Raw genomic sequence first — 6,000 nt, 5'->3', positions numbered from 1 at the left:
TTGGCTCCCTGCCACCTCTGCTCTTCAGGGTTCCCCCCCTGCTCCCCTCTGTCCCTCCACTCCCAGGGCTCCTGATCTGTGCCCTGGCTTACGTTTGGCTGCTGGATTGTCCTGGAGGAGCAAATAGGGAAGCGAAAGCCACTTTCCCAGCCACTGCTGGTGGTGCTGCTGATGTCAGGTTCCCTGGGCCCAGCCCAGGCAAGGGAGCAGAAGTGGTGGCAATGGCAGTGTTTGGGGCTGGGAAGGTGGGTTCACCTTCCCTGCCTGCTCCCCTGAGACAGCCCAGCAGGCAAAAGTAAATTGGGGGGGGTGGTGAGTGGAGACCTGGGGTGCTGGGGGGGGCAGGTAACAGCACGCCTGATTTGGGGGCTGGAGGGGCAGAGGGGCAACAAGCCATTACAGGCTGGGGGGGAGTGGGGGCAGGCTCAATTTGGGCCATCAGGGGAGGTGGGGTGGCAGAGGATGGTGGCCCGATATGGGGCAGTAGGCCCAATCTGGGCTAGCACAAGAATGGGGTTGGGTGGTGTGTTTACACTAATGTGTAGCTTAGAGTGGCTGCGCATTAGTGTAACATTAGCTGGGTAACATGGATCAGAGAAAACCTGCCCTGGAGTAGCAAAACTTTAAGCCAACTAAAAGGTGCTTAAAACTAGTTGCATGTGTTAATGTGGGAACAGCCCATGGATTAAGGCAGGGGTGGGCAAAATACGGCCTGTGGGTTGGATCTGGGCCATCAACCGATTTGATCCAGCATGCAGGTAGACAAACGCCAACTCACTGGATCCAGCCCACAGGGGCCCAGGAGCTCCAGCTGCCATGTGATGCTGGGCAGGCAGCAGGGACTGTTTTGGCCCAGCAGCATCAGGCATCAGTTTTGGACTTGGATGGGGCTTCCCCTGCAGTGGGCGGGCAACGGCATCAGCTGTGGATGCTGCAGACAGGTTCAGTGACCCAGACACAGAATGCACCAGCAGCATCCACAGCTAACCCACTGCCCCCCCAGTGTGGTGGAAGCTTCTGCCTGGAGGTCCAACCTGGAACCTACCACTGGCATCTGCCATGGACTTGGGCAGAAGCTCCTGTCATGCCAGGCGGGTGGCAGCGTCTCTCTCAGTCTCTTCTCTTCTTTGTGTCTTTCTTCCCTTCCCTACCCCCATCTCTCCCCCTGCCTCCAGAACCCAGCCAAAGCTGACATTGCCAACTACCTGGCACAGCAGCAGCTCCTGCCTGGGTCCACAGCTGAGCGTTGGGACTCTTGGTGAACTACAGCTTCGGCCCACTTCTGGAGGGAAGGGGAGGGAGGCAAAGAGAAGTGAAGAGAAGAGGAGAGAAGTGAGCAAGAGACAGAGAGACAGAGGTGGATGCGGCCCTTGGCAGGTTCCCCAAAACTCATTAAGTGGCCCTCCAGCTGAAACAATTGCCCACCCCTGACTTAAGGGTTCCAGGGTCCACCTAAAATTAACATGTAACAAGGCCCTTTGGGCGAGTAATGTAAGTGCTAGGTTATTGGGCTAAAAGGCAGGAGCTGCTATCTCTATCAATGTTGTGATTTACAAATAGTTACTTGCCATCTCAGGAGAAGCAAGATCTAAATCTGCACAATTGGCCAAAAATAATAGCACTTATGAAGCAAAATTAGCTGCATATGTGCCACTCACTCATTGACAGATGAAGTTGGATTTGGGCCTAAGGTTTTAATGACTAGAAAGCACTGAAAGCCTCATGAGAGGTGTTGAGTCCCCTCCCTTCATCTTCTTGATTAAAGCCAATAAGAGCAAAAGTACTCAACACATCTTAGGACAACCCTCACATGAGTAGTCCCATTAGAGACAATAGCTGTATGGTCTGCTGGTTAGCACATTGGCCACAGTCATAGGAGATGTGAATTTTACTTTGTTACTGGTCTGCTAGGTCAGGCTGTCACATTGGGTGGAACTCTGCTTCATTGTTCTGATAAAGAATTGTCATTTAAGTAGATTTTAGGTCTCTAAGTCACCCCAGAACGTGGTATTTCATTTTGTGTAACAGTGTGAATCACACCTACATGGTTAAATGCTTTGTGCTGCTACAGTTTCACTCTACTGCACATGCTCAGAAATGATTCAGTGCTGCCCAGGAGGCATCTAAGTCTATTCATGCTTATTCAGTTCTCCCATGGGTGCATAAAATTGCTGTGTAACTCCCCCAAATTATAGGTGACTAAAATGAGTGTATGTGTGAGATTTTGACTTATGCCCAGCAGTCTAGTGGTGAGAACACCATTCCAGGACACGGGAGACCTTGGAGGGTGCCAATCTAAGACTCACTCCTTCCTGCCACTGCAAGCAGGGTGGGATTCCTTCCTAGGGAGGTTGGCCACTGTGCAACCAATATGGCAAGCACCCTACAGACAGAAAGAGAACAAGCAAGAGGGAACCTGACTCTGCGGCTCAGGGAGGTGTATGCTACCCTAGCTATGGGAAATGAGTCACTGATGTTTTTGCTTTTTGTATTACAGAGTCATAGGGAAATCTGGATGCACAGCACTGGGAGAAAAGAACAGGCCTCTGGACTTTGACTCTACCCCCAGAGCAAAGGTGCTCAACACGTCCTTGATCCTTGACATTTAGCATTAGAAAGTCATTGGGCAAAAATGCATGAACAGCCTTGGGAGCTGGGGCCAGTACCAGACTTCCCTCCCTTTCAGGGCAGGGTTCTCCTCTCATGGCTCTTGCTTCTCTCTACTCCTCTTTCCTCTTCGTTGCCCAGTGGACTAGCTTCAATAGGAGGAATGTTCTTGCAGCCATGTTTATACCATAGCTTAGTAGTTAGTGTCGTTTGCTGGCATATAGGAAGCATGGGTTGAAGGTCCTTCAGCCTGAAACAGGGTGGGGGCCTAAAGCCCAGCCAGTTCACATCCTAGAGAAGTACTTTAATCACTGAAGCTAGTGAAGGAAGTTGGTTCTTATGTCTAACTGTGATGTCAAAAGAAGCCCTGCTAAGATGCAGATACCATATGTGGTCAAGGGGATATAGCCTCCTAGAAGAGTGATCAGCAACCTTTTAAGGCTGTGGGTTGCATTGAGTCCAGGAAAGAGGTGGGAGTCGGCCGGCACTAGGGCACAGCTTTCACTGCTGCTTTTTTTCCCCACAGCAGCACAGGAAAAGCACCTGTCACTCCCGCTGTTTTTCCCCTGCAGTGGCACAGGGTGAGCACCCACAGCTGGTACTTCACCCCAGGTGTTTCTCTCCCACTGCTGCCAAAGCTCCCTGCTGTCAAATGCTACTGAAGTCTCAGTAAGAAGTATGCAGGCTGGATCAAATGGCTCTGCAGGCTGTATCCAGCCCATGGGCTGTAGGTTGCTAACCCCTTTCCCAGCAAACAGGCCCATCTTAGCACAATTTAAAATTCCCAATGGAGTGGGTAAAGAGGCACACACCCTCCTGTGTACCTGGAGGGGATTAATGAATGAGAGAGCTGTGTGCTCTTGGAAGGCAAGGCAGAATACACTTCTTGGGACATGCTAGCTTCACACTGGAATATAAGCAAACTATGTGTCTACACAGGCAAAGCAGCTTGCCTCCCTGATTCTGTTAATCTACATTAGCATCTTGTCAGGAGCTATATATTCATCAAGTATTGGTTGAAATAGGATACCTCTTCATCTTCATCTCTGCCTCATTTTCCCCATACATAAATAGGGATAACTAATACACCTTGTGTAAAATCCTTTTGTATGCACTGATAAAAAGTGCTGTAAAAGAACTTGCATTATTGCCATGTGGTGCAAAAGGGAAATTTAAAGAAATAGCAGTCTGTAGAACTCTAATCTTAATTTGCTGATGCCACATTTTACATGGGCAGAACAGCTGAAACTTGCAGCCCTCTGTGAACCTTTCTTTTCCTGCATACAAGTATTATTTTTAATTTTACAGGGCACCACTGAGAGGGGGAATACTAATTTTGGCAGAGACTCCATTGTGATTTGCAAAAACAGCAGCTAGGCAAATCTGGCTTTGCAAATATCTCATGCTTTGTTAATTATTGACAGCTTTGTTTTTAATTTAATTTGAAACAACATGGAAAAAATGGGCAAGCACACCCCCTTGACTCACCACTGGAGAACTGATCTCAGTCAGTAGGAGCAAGTCATCTCTAAGAAGACTGAGGCCACTGCTCCTGCTGCAGTTTTACTTGCAGCTATTCTCCTCAGATATATGCAAAGAGAGAGATCCTGGAGCCAGTGAGGCTGCATCCAGCAGAGCTGTGGGGTGTCTGGTTGCCAGCATGTGAGGGAATATCTGGGAATATAGGGCTTCTTGACTTCCCTGGCCCTGAGGGCAGGCTCTGGTGGAAGAATCGTCATAGTGTGTCAATACTATTCCAGAGAAATGAGTCAAAGCATTGCTCTAAGCTTCTACAAAAGGTTGGTCCTAATCCTCCCCGTTGTAACTGAGTACGCAGTCATTCACACTGTGGAGCTAGAGGTGCTCACATCACTCTCTTGCATGCTGTTGGCCAAGAAACTGGTGTGTCTTTTTTTTCAGGCTCTGTGTTTTGTTTTGTTTTTTATACTTACAATCCTAAACTTGTTTCGATGTGCCAGGGGGAGCATCTTAGCAGTGGTCTGTGGGAGAGCCTGAACTGGATGGTCTTGTGGACTCTACTGGTCCAAATCCAACTCTGCCTTATGTAGCTAAGACCCATTTCTGCAGCTAACTTGGGTTGTATCAGTGCTCTTACAGGCCACTTATGGGCGTTTTAAAGCCTACTCCACCTGGGAACGTATGCAATTCTGTGTAAGCTGTAACATATGGACAGGAATGAAATCTCCCCCTATCCCTTTAGCCTTATGGTTAGGGAAAGTGCTCAGGGAGTGGGAAATCCCATACTCTGGTCACAACCTCTAACCACAGTGGCCTACTTACTCGGCCATGGCCAAGGCATAGCCAAAGTACTCTCCACTCCCGTTGAAGCTGGTTCACCGGGCAGCCTAGAGGAGAAGATACGTGGGATCCGAAAAAGAGAAAGCTAAATGGAGTATGGCTCAGGGAGGTGAACACTACTCTGAAAAAGGGGGAGCCTGGATTCTAGCCTCAGCTCCCAAAGGGGCAAAAGGTAGCCTGTTCTTGTAGATCCATTTCCCTTTAGATGTGAAACACAGATGTACTATTAGAGGACAGAGCAAGGACCAAAACCCAGAATATCTTCCTTCCTGCCCCACTGGCCCTGCATGCTGAGGTTAGGTATCTGATTCAACATGAAGAGCCCATGGCTCCCCATGTGTCTGGACATTTGCCAGCAGGGGAGCATTACCACCTTTGCTCCACTGACAAATTTCTGGAGCTGTGGGGAGCCCCACAGGCCAGGTAACATGGCACCATGGGCCAGTTTGAGTGCTGCTGCTCTACATCATTTTTTGTAGTCTGTAGCACGTAGTCTATATTACATTGATTTCTGATAACCTCATCTCAAAAAAGGAGAGAGCAGAATCAAGAAGTGAGGTCAGAATTCAATGGAAGGACCCTCAGATAGAGGCTGAAGAGACTGGAATTGTCTGCCGGGCAGGAGAGATGAATAAAGAGGACATAATAACAAGAGGCAAAAAAACTAATGGTATCTAGATTGGGGACTTCTGTTCTCATCATAATAATAGGACAGAGTGGCCTATTAAATATAATGGAAAAGGGACATTTTGAAAAACAAGACTTTTTCATACCACACAATTAGCCTGTGGAACTCATTGCTACAGGATTTTTGAGGCCAAAAAGCGTAACAAGATTCAGGACAAGGATCAAACTTTTGCATGGATGACAAGAATATCCTGCAATAATAGTAAATGAAAAAGAAACCTAGAAGAATTTTGAAAAAGATATAAATATTTTTACTTTAGGGATTAAGACAACTTCTAACCATCAGAAGTTAGAAAGGAAGTCCTGTTCACCGCAGGGTTTCTTGATCCTAATCTGAAGCATTTGGTATTGGCCACTGTGGGTGACAGGATATTGGACACTGGTCTT

Source organism: Alligator sinensis, unplaced genomic scaffold, assembly GCF_000455745.1.
Source record: "Alligator sinensis unplaced genomic scaffold, ASM45574v1 scaffold342_1, whole genome shotgun sequence".
Lineage (NCBI taxonomy): Eukaryota > Metazoa > Chordata > Crocodylia > Alligatoridae > Alligator > Alligator sinensis.
This window is presented reverse-complemented; position numbering follows the sequence as displayed.